The sequence below is a fragment of the Ornithorhynchus anatinus genome, chromosome 7, assembly GCF_004115215.2.
Source record: "Ornithorhynchus anatinus isolate Pmale09 chromosome 7, mOrnAna1.pri.v4, whole genome shotgun sequence".
NCBI classification, from domain to species: domain Eukaryota; kingdom Metazoa; phylum Chordata; class Mammalia; order Monotremata; family Ornithorhynchidae; genus Ornithorhynchus; species Ornithorhynchus anatinus.
In genome coordinates this window covers 13410023-13423431 of record NC_041734.1, presented here as the reverse complement: position 1 = coordinate 13423431, position 13409 = coordinate 13410023, and the positions used below count along the sequence as shown (strand labels likewise).

The following is a 13409-nucleotide window of genomic DNA, read 5'->3' as shown; positions in this document are numbered from 1 at the left end:
TCTAGCTTCTGAAGATGGGGAAAAAATCAGTAATGAGGGCTTACTTATCATCATCAATGGTGTTTATTAATAATAACTGGTATTAAAGTCCTTACTATGTACCAGGCACTATACTAAGCACTGGGGTGGATATAAGTAAATCAGGTTGGACACAGTCCCTGTCCCACATGGATCTTTCAATCTCAATCCCCATTTTACAGATGAGATAACTGAGGCACAGAGAAGTGAAGTGACTTCCCTAAGGCCACATAGCACACAAGTGGTGGAGCCAGCATTTGAACCCAGGTCATTCCAACTTCCAGACTCATGCTCTATTCTCTACACCATGCTGCTTTTGAGGCACTTAATATGTGCAGAGCACTGTATTGAGCACTTAGAGTACAACAGTGGATAGACATGTTCCCTGCCCACAATTAGCCTATAGTCTAGAGGGAGAGACGGATCTTAATATGAATAAACAATTCGTAATGTATAATTTAAAGAGATGTACATAAGTGCTGTGGGGTTAAGGGTGGGGTGAATATCAAATGCCCAGAGGTCACAGGTCCAAGTGCATAGACCATGATTTATCGGTCTGGTAGCTTCAAGATGATCAGGCCTCCTGACTTTATTTTTAAATCACTGGGGTGTATTAAATCCTACATGTCTGGTGACTCCTACAGGGACTTGTGAACAGGCAAAGTGCTTCATTCATTAAATGAAAGCAGGGGAAGTCTTGTCAGGGTGAAGGAAAGAAGTTCTTGGTTCCTTTGGTCCTATTTACCAAACCATCTTTGTTTCCTCTGGAGCTTATTATTCCTAATTTTCACAGTGACTTAGTACCCTGAGTAGTAAGGTTATATCCTCAATCCAGGATAACCCCGATGGAGTTCAGATTCCCCCAAAACACATCCAACTGTGGGACAAAATATTTTAACATGAAATAATTTTGGTTATCAGAAGTAGATGAGATCATCTGTGGAAATCATCTGAATACTTAAATGCATGTGGTGCATCATGAATATCTAATTCACTTTTCAATCAAACATTTTGGCTACCACTGTGTAGTTTTGAATTAGCATGATTTATTTTGGCCATGGATATTACTACCTGTCATTTCAAATCAGATGGGTTCTGTACTAGTAGTACTGTGAATTTACAGGCAGCACATTGAACTTTAAGCAGTTATAATTAGTTCCCGGTGCAGACAGGCTTGGCAGAGCTAAACTGCCTTTCCCTAATTCCTTTTTATCAATTTTTGGTCTTGCTGATCATCTCTATTTTCAGCAACTGACCCCTGAGCTTGGCTAGGGAAACTTGCATTTGCCATTATCTGTTGGCTGATTCCCGAGAAAAGACTCAAATAAGCGAAATGCCCATTACATTACCTAAGTTGTGCTTATGTAACGTTGGCTATCACAAAGCTCCATGATTTGTGGGGGTTAGGTACAGGGAAGGTATAGTCCACAGTGTAAGACAGACTGAATGTTGTTGCTCATTTGAGGTCACTGATGCCTCTGATTCCCTCCATCATGACTGCTGTGATTAAAAGCAGAGCCTTTGTGGCTCCCTTCAGACCCATCCTGGTCCTGCTCCTGCTCTTGCCTGCCTAAGACAGGGCCAAATGAATAACCAGGAGAGGGAAAGCAGGTGGTCCTCATGGTCCCATTGGGAAGGCAAGTGGTCCCGTCAGGACTCTCTTGCAGTTACCTCTCCTCCAACAGACGGGATTATGCCAATAGGAGAAGAGTCTGGAGCATGGGGCATGTACAGAGTGCACACCATTCCAGTTAACCACTGATTGAGAAAAAAAGCAGCGTGGCCTAGTGGATAGAGCACGGGCCTGTGGTACGTTAGGACCTGGATTCTAGTTCTCTCTCTTCCACTTACCTGTTCTGTAACCTTAGGAAGTCAGTTCTCTGTGCCTGTTACCTCATCCGTATAAAAAAAAAAAAAATGAATTAGGACTGTGAGTCCCATACTGGACTGGAACTGTGTCCAACCTGATTAGCTTGTATGTACTGCAGTGCTTAGAACAGTGCCTGGCACATAGTCAGTGCTTGGCAAATATTTTTTAAAAAATATTTTTGATCCACATAATGATAATGGTATTTGTTAAGCGCTGACTATGTGCCAGGCACTGTGCAAAGTGCTGGGATAGATACAAGTAGTCATGTTGTCCCAAGTGGGGCTCACAGTCTTAATCCCCATTTTACAGATGAGGTAACTGAGGCCCAGAGAAGTGAAGTGACTTGCCCGAGGTCACAGCAGACACTTGGTGGAGCTGGGATAACATCACAGTACAATGATGACATCCCAAATTTTATCTAAACTTATACTGGGTAGATAAGCTGCCAAAGCTGACTCTTGGGGAGAGGGAGGGCAGGCAAGGATTGCTGTAGGGCAGACCTGCCAGGGACTGAAAGGTGGGCATGGAATATAACTTAAAGGTCATTTTCAAGAATTTTACACATTCTTTATTGAGCTAGAACTAAAACTACATGGGCCTAGGGGAACCTGTGTTGGCTGGCTTTTACTGTCCTACTTGTTGGTCAATTGTCAGCATCAGCACAGATGAGAGGCCAAGGACAGTTGCTTAAAGACTCATCTCCTTCGGCCACTTTAGTAGAGGAAGGGACAGGACATGCTCCAAGGTCTGAACCCAAAATGACTCCCCCCTTCTCACAAATTACTAGTGCCCAGGTGCTTCTGAGCCAAGAAGCCCCAGTGGCCTCTGCTCCCATAGAAGTGAAAAGCAATTCTCAGTCTTCCATGCTCTGTTTCTCAAGCGTCACGACTTTCCCAAGCACTTAATGCAGTGTTCTGCACACAGTAAGCGCTCAATTAATACGATTGAATGAAAGATAAGGGTAGCTTAGGGAGCTAAAGTACTGCAGAGGCTGGAAAGAATTTGGTCCTGCTCCTGGACTGCCGATTGAATGGGTGCAGTATTACCAGTGATCTAAGAGACAACTGAATGTTGGCCCTCCTGGTTACCCACCGTCCCCACCCAAGGTGGAGAGTTTAGGAAATCATGCAGACTCGCCTAGGTTTGGTGAGGTACTAATCTGGCCCTGGGGGAGTCATAGGCAAGGTCTATTTTTAACAGTGAGGCTCATTTTGTCCTGTTTCCTAAAGAAATACTCCTCCTTGCCACTAGATAGCTTCTGAAGCTCCTTTGTGATCCTAAGAGTTTAACGGAAGTAACATTACGGAAGAGCATTTGAGAACTAAGAACTCACAACACGTTCTTTTTAAATGTAAATGTGAAAATATTTGTAATAAAGGATTGAAAGGGGAGAGTCTTAAATTTAAGACCAAATTAGTAACTTGTTCTTGCTATTACCATCCTTTTATATACCTGAAATTCATTTATTCGGTTGTATCGATTGAGCACTTAGTGTGTGCAGAGCACTGTACTGAGCACTTGGGAGAGTACAATGCAACAATAAGCAGACACATTCCCTGCCACAACGTGTTCAATTTGGGGTGGGTTGGGGGGAGTATTTTGGAAACCAAGCATGCCCTTTTAATTAGAATGAGAGATGTTTTTTCTGCATCATGTATGTTATGCTTCCTAGGAATTCAGTTTACGGAGGAGAAATATGTACAGATAAAGTTTTGCTCCATTTCCAATTTTAAAACATTTTCAGTAAAATGAAACAGTAGGAAGTAGGTCTATTCACATCTATAGTCCACTGCAGTCGCTAAAGAGGCATTGGTCTTTAAATTGCCTGAAAGAAGTTTCACATAGATGGAGGTAAGAGATTCTTCAATTAATATATGACTTTTATTCTTAGTAAGCCTTTAATTGTTCCTCTGGTTTATTGGCTCAGTTCATTATTTCCCCAACATCATATAATTGTGTGGTCAGTGTGAATTAGACATTTCTGTCCAAGTCATTGTGAGGCTCTCTGATTGGCTTGGATTTGGCTCCCAGGAAGGTGGTGGAAAGACGAAAAGAGAGGGGCAGCGTGACCCCCACCCTGCCATGAAGAGAGTACAATCAATCGGTTGTATTTATTGAGCACTTACTGTGTGCAGAGCACTGTACTAAGCGCTTGGGAGGGTATAATATAAGAGTTTGCTGATCGTTCCGTGCCCACAATAAGTTTAGTCTAGAGGCCAGGGTGGCAGCAGAAGTACAGACAGAAACAATAACAGGGAAAGGACTGGGCAGTAGACATCCAGGCACAAATGTGTCAGCAAATTTCGTTTTATTTATTTCCTTTAAACAGCAGGCAAATGGAATTTTCAAAAATTGGGATAGTTACAAAGAAATATGATGCTAATATAAATGCAATCATGTAAGGGCAAACTCCATGATATTTTAAAGTATTACCTCAGAGCAGCAAGTCACTGACCTCGGACAAGTCACTTTCTTTCTCTGTGCCTCAGTTCCCTCATCTGCCAAATGGGGAACTGCTCTCCCTCTTAAGCTGTGAGACCTGATTATATTCTGTCTACCTCAGGGCTTGGCAAGTACTAAGAACTTAAAGCACTTTCTTCCCCTCGAGACTTTAAGCTTGTTGTGGGCAGCCATTGTGTCTGTTATATTGTTGTTTGTACTCTCCCAAGTGCTTAGACAAAGTCCCGCACACAGTAAGCACTCAATAAATACGATCGATTAATAAATACCAAAAATACTAATAGGGAATCATGCTACAGCTACTGCCCTTGTCAGCTAAAACGTGGCTCAGCATTGTTTGAGCTGATATTTAGCACCCTCATTTATGACTAGCAGAAAAAGGAATGCCAAATAAGACTGTATTTTGTTGAAAGATGAAGATTTGAATTACCTTACTCGTTCCTCCCAATTCCTCTCCCGTGCAACGCCTGGTCTTACTGGAACACTTAGTGGCTAGAGCCCCGGCCTGAGAGTCAGAACCTGGGTTCTAATCCCAGCTCCACCACTTGTCTGCTGTGTGACCTTAGGCAAGTCTTAACCTCTCTGTGCCTCAGTTACCTCACCTGTGAGCTCGTTGTGGGCAGGGAGTGTTGCATTGTACTCTCCGAAGCGCTTAGTACAGTCCACTAAAAACAGTAAGAGCTCAATAAATACGATTGAATGAATTAATGTAAAATGGGGATACACAAAGACTATCCAACCTGATTAACTCGTGTCTACTCCAGCACTTAAAACAGTGCTTGGCACACAGTGAACGCTTAACAAGTAACATCATTATTATTATTATTATGTACCCTGGATAGAATAAAAGTAAGAAGCACAATGTGATCTGGAATGTCGGGGTTTACGATTGAGAGCATAGCTGGTTTATAGTTATTAAAAGGGTATAAAGTACTGTGGTAGCCAAAGGCTGGATACTCAAAAGCACACTTTAAAAAAGCAAGTGCGGAATCAAAAGTGGAAGTGGAGAATGCGGGCATCGATCCCGCTACCTCTCACATGCTAAGCGAGCGCTCTACCATTTGAGCTAATTCCCCTTTCCGGTTGCTTAATCTTTAGTTAAAAGTCACTATGAGAGACTGCGGCCTTCAGGCTGACTCAAATCGATCCATTTAGAAATGCAAATTCTAATTTAGGCAGCACGGATCGGTCTAGTTCTATGTAGCTCTCAGTTGGTGAGCTAAACTCTCTCTTTCAGGAAGGGGAATTAGCTCAAATGGTAGAGCGCTCGCTTAGCATGTGAGAGGTAGCGGGATCGATGCCCGCATTCTCCACGGGTCTTTTGGTAGCGACTACTCGTTTCGTTTCTGAAGATCAAAAAATTTCATTTCGTACGGTTTGGTTCCCTTTTGCAGCGCTATGAAGGATGAAACTCGTTTTACTTTTGCTATTTTTATTCATCTCAAATCATTGCATATCAAATAGGAAACGTTTGAATAGATCATAGTCTTATTTAAAATCTGACATTGAAAATAGTTCGTTTTGCTTCCTATTCATTCATTCATTCATTCATTCATTCACTCGTATTTATTGAGAGTTTACTGTGTGCAGAGCACTGTATTAAGCGCTTGGAAAGTACAATTCAGCAACAAATAAAGACAATCCCTACCAAAAATAGCATAATAAAATATATCTAAAATAAATAGTGGAATAGAAATAGAAAAAAATTTTTTAATGAGTCACACTTTCTACTGAGAGCTCACCTCCTCCAAGAGGCCTTCCCAGACAGCTTCCCCTTTCCCCTCTGCTCCCTCTGCTGCCTCTCTGCCCCCCCACCCTCCCATCAGCTAAGTCCCCTTTCCCCCCTTTCCCTCTGATCCTCCCCCTCTCCCCCTCCCCTCAGCACTGTGCTCGTCTGCTCATTTGTATATGTTTTTATTACCCTATTTATTTTGTTAATGAGATGTACATCCCCTTGATTCTATTTATTGCTATTGTTTTTGTCTGTCTCCCCCGATTAGACTGTAAGACCGTCAATGGGCAGGGATTGTCTCTATCTGTTGCCGAATTGTACATTCCAAGCGCTTAGTATAGTGCTCTGCACATCGTAAGCGCTCAATAAATACTATTGAATGAATGAATGAGTAGGATTATGGTCGGTTCAGGCTTATTTCATATAAATAAAAAATCGTCGATTGCTGCCTTTTGCCAAAACAAAGTTTAAGGAATGAGCTGTACCAAGAAGATGATAATTTTTTAAGTCAGAAGTCGGAAAGGGAAGTCCCCGTAGAGATGCAGTGAAATTACCCTAAAACTACTGTTGCGATTAAACTGCAACTGGTGGCAGAAAGGACACCCTCTAGCCTGTAAGTTCGCTGTGGGCAGGAAATATGAGTGTTCATTTTTGTATTGTACTCTCCCCAGCGCTTACTATAGTGTTCGGCAACAGTAAGCGCTCAATAAATACGATTGACTGACTGACTGACTGACTGACTGACTGACTGACTGAAAGAGGGGTTGGCATTTTTAGGGGGTGTTGAGGCATACCTCAGAGAGTTCATTTGAAGCAGCATGGCCTAGTGTTAAAAGCACAGGCCTTGGAATTGGAGGACCTGGGTTCTAAATGACTCGAGCTGAAATGACCACAGGCACTGAGATGACTGATTCATGAATATTTTCTCTTACAACTCCACCATTTAACCCTAATCAATCAATCAATCAATCGATCAATCACTGTACTAAGCAATTGACCCTGTGAACAAAATGAGTTTATTACTCAACTGCCAATTTGCTGCTCCACCTCACCCACTCACCAACTTGAACACTCACAGGATCTCATCACCACCAGATATAATTTCTAACCTGACCAACTATAAAATCCCACATTCTCAGTACAACTTTCTAACAAGTCTTTACCCCTCCTTCCCTCAGTCGATCTCACACCAGCAGCCTCCAGCCATGGATCCCTTCCATAATAGGCTTCTTTTGCTCATGTGCCCCTATGGTTTATCTTTTGCCAGATAAATCCCACTTTTATGATCATATTAAATATCTCTTTGGAGGTGATGCTGTTTCTCCACATGTAAAGTTCAACTAAAGATAAAACATGGTGTGTGTCCATGGGCTTATAGAAGAGATCTGAAATTACCACATTTTATGAGAAATTCAGGTGCCAACTCTTCATATGGATCTCAGGGGTGAAAAGGGGGTTGGGATATTAGGGGGTGAAAGGCACACCACGAAGAATTTATTTGAAGCACCGTGGCCTAGTGGAAAAATCACGAGCCTCAGAGTTGGAGGACCTGGGTTCTAATCCTGCTATGCCACTTACCTGCTGTGTGACCTTGGAGAAGTCACTTAACTTCTCTGAATCTTAGTTCCATCATCTGAGAAATGGGGGTTCAATACCTGTTCTTCCTCCTTCCTAGAATGAGATCCCCTTCTGAGACCTGATTATCTTACATTTACTCCAATGCTTCACACAGTGCTTGGCACGTAGTAAGTGCTTAACAAATACCACCATTATTGTTATTATAGTCCAGAAAGTCACTATTTAGTCTTTTCAGACCTGAATGGAAATCATCTGTTCTTGACAGACCTATTTTGAATGTCTGAGATCAATCAATGAATGGTAGTTATTGAGCGCTTACTCTCACCTTCTTAAAACCATCGCCCCTGCCCTCCTCCCTTCCTTAACTTCTATTTTTAACCACTCAATCTCCAAGGGCTCCTTCCCCTCTGCCTTCAAACACGCCCACGTCTCCCCCATCCTAAAAAAACCCGCTCTTGACCCCACTTCCCCCTCCAGTTATCGTCCTATCTCCCTACTACCCTTCCTTTCCAAAATCTTAGAACGAGTCGTCTACAATCGATGCCTAGAATTCCTTAACTCCCATTCTCTCCTAGACCCCCTCCAATCTGGCTTCCGTCCCCTCCACTCTACCGAGACTGCTCTCTCTAAGGTCACCCGTGACCTCCTTCTTGCCAAATCCAATGGCTCCTACTCCATTCTGATCCTCCTTGACCTCTCTGCTGCCTTTGACACTGTCGACCATCCCCTCCCCCTCCATACCTTATCTCACCTTGGCTTCACGGACTCTGTCCTCTCCTGGTTCTCCTCTTACCTCTCTGGCCGATCATTCTCGGTCTCCTACGCTGGAGCCTCCTCCCCCTCCCATCCTTTAACTGTTGGAGTTCCTCAAGGGTCAGTTCTTGGCCCTCTTCTGTTCTCCATTTACACTCACTCCCTCGGTGAACTCATCCGCTCTCACGGCTTTGACTACCATCTCTACGCAGATGACACGCAGATCTACATCTCCGCCCCTGTCCTCTCCCCCTCCCTTCAGGCTCGCATCTCCTCCTGCCTCCGGGACGTCTCCACCTGGATGTCGGCCCGCCACCTAAAACTCAACATGAGCGAGACTGAGCTCCTCATCTTCCCTCCCAAGCCCGGTCCGCTCCCAGACTTCTCCATCACCGTGGATGGCACGACCATCCTTCCCGTCCCGCAGGCCCGCAATCTCGGTGTCATCCTTGACTCGTCCCTCTCGTTCACCCCACACATCCTATCCGTTACCAAGACCTGCCGGTTTCACCTCTACAATATCGCCAAGATCCGCCCTTTCCTCTCCACCCAAACGGCTACCTTACTGTTACAGGCTCTCGTTATATCCCGGCTAGACTACTGTGTCAGCCTTCTCTCTGACCTCCCTTCCTCCTCTCTCGCCCCGCTCCGGTCTATTCTTCACTCCGCTGCCCGGCTCATCTTCCTGCAGAAACGATCTGGGCATGTCACTCCCCTTCTTAAACAACTCCAGTGGTTGCCTATCGACCTCCGCTCCAAACAAAAACTCCTCACTCTAGGCTTCGAGGCTCTCCATCACCTTGCCCCTTCCTACCTCTCCTCCCTTCTCTCTTTCTACCGCCCACCCCGCACGCTCCGCTCCTCTGCCGCCCACCTCCTCGCCGTCCCTCGGTCTCGCCTATCCCGCCGTCGACCCCTGGGTCACGTCCTCCCGCGGTCCCGGAACGCCCTCCCTCCTCACCTCCGCCAAACTGATTCTCTTTCCCTCTTCAAAACCTTACTTAAAAATCACCTCCTCCAAGAGGCCTTCCCAGACTGAGCTCCTCTTCCCCCTCTACTCCCTCTGCCATCCCCCCTTTACCTCTCCGCAGCTAAAGCCTCATTTTCCCCTTTTCCCTCTGCTCCTCCACCTCTCCCTTCCCATCCCCACAGCACTGTACCCGTCCGCTCAACTGTATATATTTTCGTTACCCTATTTATTTTGTTAATGAATTGTACATCGCCTTGATTCTATTTAGTTGCCATCGGTTTTTACGAGATGTTCTTCCCCTTGACGCTGTTTAGTGCCATTGTTCTTGTCTGTCCGTCTCCCCCGATTAGACCGTAAGCCCGTCAAACGGCAGGGACTGTCTCTATCTGTTGCCGACTTGTTCATCCCAAGCGCTTAGTACAGTGCTCTGCACATAGTAAGCGCTCAATAAATACTATTGAATGAATGAATGAATGAATGAATAAGTGCAGAGCACAATACTAAGTGCTTCAGAGAATACAGTCCAACGGAGAGTCTAATTTATAAAGCTATCTGGGCAATCACCTCCATGGTGTGGACACCTAAGATGAGAAACAGTACTTTGTTTAGTGAGTGAGCTTTCACTTAACATTTTCCTTTCAGGGAACCTATCAAGAAAGCTAGCTAGAGTAGACATCCATAATGCTTTTCCTATCATCGAGGGTTTCTTTACCTTTATATTTAATGCAGACCTCCATTCTTTCACCCACCGTCTCCACCACTAACTGCAAATATTCTTGCCATGTTAATTTATCAACAAGTCTTTTCCCTTTCATTTCTGATCCTGGTCTCTGACCCTGAGGATACTAATGAACTGTGAGAGACCTCTCTAAAGTTCTCTTGACCACATTCGGGAAAAATACTGGCCTCGCATTCTTTGGAAATTTAATGTAGGGGCTCACAAAATTTTCCTACTTAAATTATCCAGCTATTTGATCTAAAAGTCAAAACAATTTCCCTAATGGAACCTCAACTTCTTCAGTTGATATATAAATATTTAGGATTGACAGTGGTAGTTAAATTATGCTGGTTTAGAGCAATTGGAAGTAATGTTTAATAATTTAAGTGAAGTTCCATGCTGATATTGAGAGAGAAATCCAAAATACCAGGCCTCTCATACGTGACTGGTTATTTCCTAGGATGGATTAAAATTACTAAAATACATTAAATATGCAGCCAATATGGGTTGCTTGTCACTGAACTTCTTACCTACGTTTACTTGCATTAAGAATATTCAACCAACTGTCATCATCGGAGACAAGGAGAAACAATAAATACAGTTTAAAATTAAAATTTAAAGATTCAGAAAAACAGAAACTGGCAGGTACAATCTTGGGTTTTGGGGGGTTTTAAGAATTGTAACATTTCTAAAAACTCTCCAGAAGACTGCCTCTAAAACAAATGAAAGAGCTACTTTATGTGTGTGAAACACCAAAGTTCAATTATGTGAACTTGGGTTTTTTTATTTTCGTTTCTTTCAAGCATTCAATTACCCTACAGCATAATGCATATAGTTAATACTGAGTTAAAACATCTTAATGTGAACCTGTTATCCCTCAGGCACTAAGCAAGGACACCTCGTTAGCTATATGTCACTTCCAGATTTTATCATTCACTAAGTAAATTATATAATAAACAGAAATAGATGTCATTAAAAGTCAGTTTCCCGCAAATCATGGTTGCATAATCACTGCTGAATCATGCCTAACTCAATAATTCAATGGTTGAGGGCTGTTGTTGTAAGGGGAATTAGCTCAAATGGTAGAGCGCTCGCTTAGCATGTGAGAGGTAGCGGGATCGATGCCCGCATTCTCCAAGGTTTTGCGCTTTTTAAAAAAAATCCTTCTCTTTGCCTTTTCAACAGCGTAAAGCTTGCATTGGATTAGTATTAAAGGATATTTGCATCTAGGAGTTTTACAGCCGTAACACAGGCGACTTTATTTCGTGGCGCTCCAAGTGAGAAGAGGGGTGGAGCTCCAGGGGACAGGAGAAAAGAAAAGCTGGTAAAAAAGAGGACTGGAGCTTCAGGGGAGAGGCGAAAAGAAAAACTGGTTAAAAAGAGGACAAGAAAAGAAGGAAAAAGTCGTAAAGGGAAAGAGACAGAAAAGGGAAAGGATAGGAGGGGCAAATTTGGACAGGGGGCAAAGAAGGGACCATGAAAGGAGCGTGCAAAGGAAATTTCGTGCAGACCCAATCCACCGGAATATCCCAAACCGATGCTGCCCAGTATGAGGCAGTATCTCAGTTTCATTCATTCAGTAGTATTTATTGAGCGCTTATTGTGTGCAGAGCACTGTTCTAAGCGCTTGGGTGAGTACACTACAACAATAAACAGACACATTCCCTGCCCACAACGAGCATCCGGTACTTTTGTTTATTTTGGTCATGGAGAGATTGTGGCCAGGAAAATTCCCCTTCATTTCCTCTGGTGCGGGGAAGCAGAAGATCTAGTTTCCTTTATTCCCACTGTTTATGACTTGCCTGACTTAATCTTGAATTGTTTGTATACCCAATTTTATTGTTGAATGTTACATAATGTTATGAATATCATCAACATCATTAAAATAACTAAGGTTTTAGCGAACTGTAGCTACAATTTTTAAAAATTGCCATTATTAGTAGAAAAATGCTCTCAAAAGTTTATCTTAGCTAGCTCCTCTATTACGTTTGCTGTAGTGCTGTCTTTCTTAGTGTGAAAAACCCTACGGGGTGAATAAGAAATGCATTTGATATATGGTTGTTGTGGATTTTTTTCGTGTTTCAAAAGCTGGAGAATGCGGGCATCGATCCCGCTACCTCTCGCATGCTAAGCGAGCGCTCTACCATTTGAGCTAATTCCCCTCCCCGAAAGTGAATGAAGCAGGTTGTCAAATGATTATTCTTTCCTGAGCTGTAAACGTCCTGTATTTATCACTATGTGCTCAGTTCATTTCTTGCTGAGTCAAACCGGGTTCTGGCTCATCCAGGGCCACATCGGACGAGAGAAGGCCCAGAGGAGAGGGGAATTAGCTCAAGTGGTAGAGCGCTCGCTTAGCATGTGAGAGGTAGCGGGATCGATGCCCGCATTCTCCATCTGCTTTTTAGAGGGGGACATTATTTTGGAAAAAAAAGATAATAGGTAATGTACAGTAATAACTTCGAACCCTGGATTAGGAAAGCCGCTTCCGAGAAATAGAAAATGGGTTAATACTCTTCTGACTCTGAGTCATCAAACATCCATTTAATTGCTGACCTGTGTAAAGAATGTTACACAGATTGTTACAAATGCTACACAATTAATGTTAATGAGATGTACATCACCTTGATTCTATTTATTTGCTATTGTTTTAATGAGAGGTTCATCCCCTTGATCCTATTTATTGCTATTGTTCTTGTCTGTCTGTCTCCCCCGATTAGACTGTAAGCCCGTCAGAGGGCAGGGACTGTTTCTATCTGTTACCGGTTTCTACAATCCAAGCGCTTAGTACAGTGCTCTGCACATAGTAAGCGCTCAGTAAATACTACTGATTGAATGAATGAATGAATAAAGAAAGTGTAGGTGGTTTCACCAGTTTTACAATGAGGCTGCACACACATTCCTGGATACAGATTTGGGAATATTTTGGAAAAAAAGCCCTAACTGCCTATTTTTATGGTACCCCTGAAAAATTTTCCTGGAATAAGAAAATTTCTCAGGTTAACGTTTATAAGCCAACTATAATTTCATTAATTGACTTACTTGTATCTGCCCCGGTGCTTAGAACAAACCGTGCTTGACACATAAGCGCTGAACAAATACCATTTAAAAAAATTAGCATTCGGTAGTCTTAAATGGTGAAACAGCTGAACATTAAACCTTCAGTATTCACATTTTGCCCCTTGTTTCACCAAAAAATAGTTACCGAAGAGCTAAAGTAAGTCATGGAAATCTTTAGATTGAGGAGAAGGTGTGTTTTCTATACTAGGAGAGTTTTATTATTCGGAGGATGGAAGAAAAACGTTTAAAATCA

At 43.0% G+C, this 13409-nt stretch overlaps 2 non-coding genes across 2 annotated transcripts; one reads left to right on the top strand and one right to left on the bottom strand.

The window, feature by feature from the left end:
* Window positions 1-12188: 12188 nt before the first annotated feature.
* On the bottom strand, window positions 12189-12261 carry TRNAA-AGC. The gene has a single exon. It is a non-coding gene; the product is annotated as a tRNA-Ala (tRNA).
* A 158-nt stretch (window positions 12262-12419) lies between these two features.
* On the top strand, window positions 12420-12492 carry TRNAG-ACC. Its single transcript has one exon. It is a non-coding gene; the product is annotated as a tRNA-Ala (tRNA).
* Window positions 12493-13409: the final 917 nt, after the last annotated feature.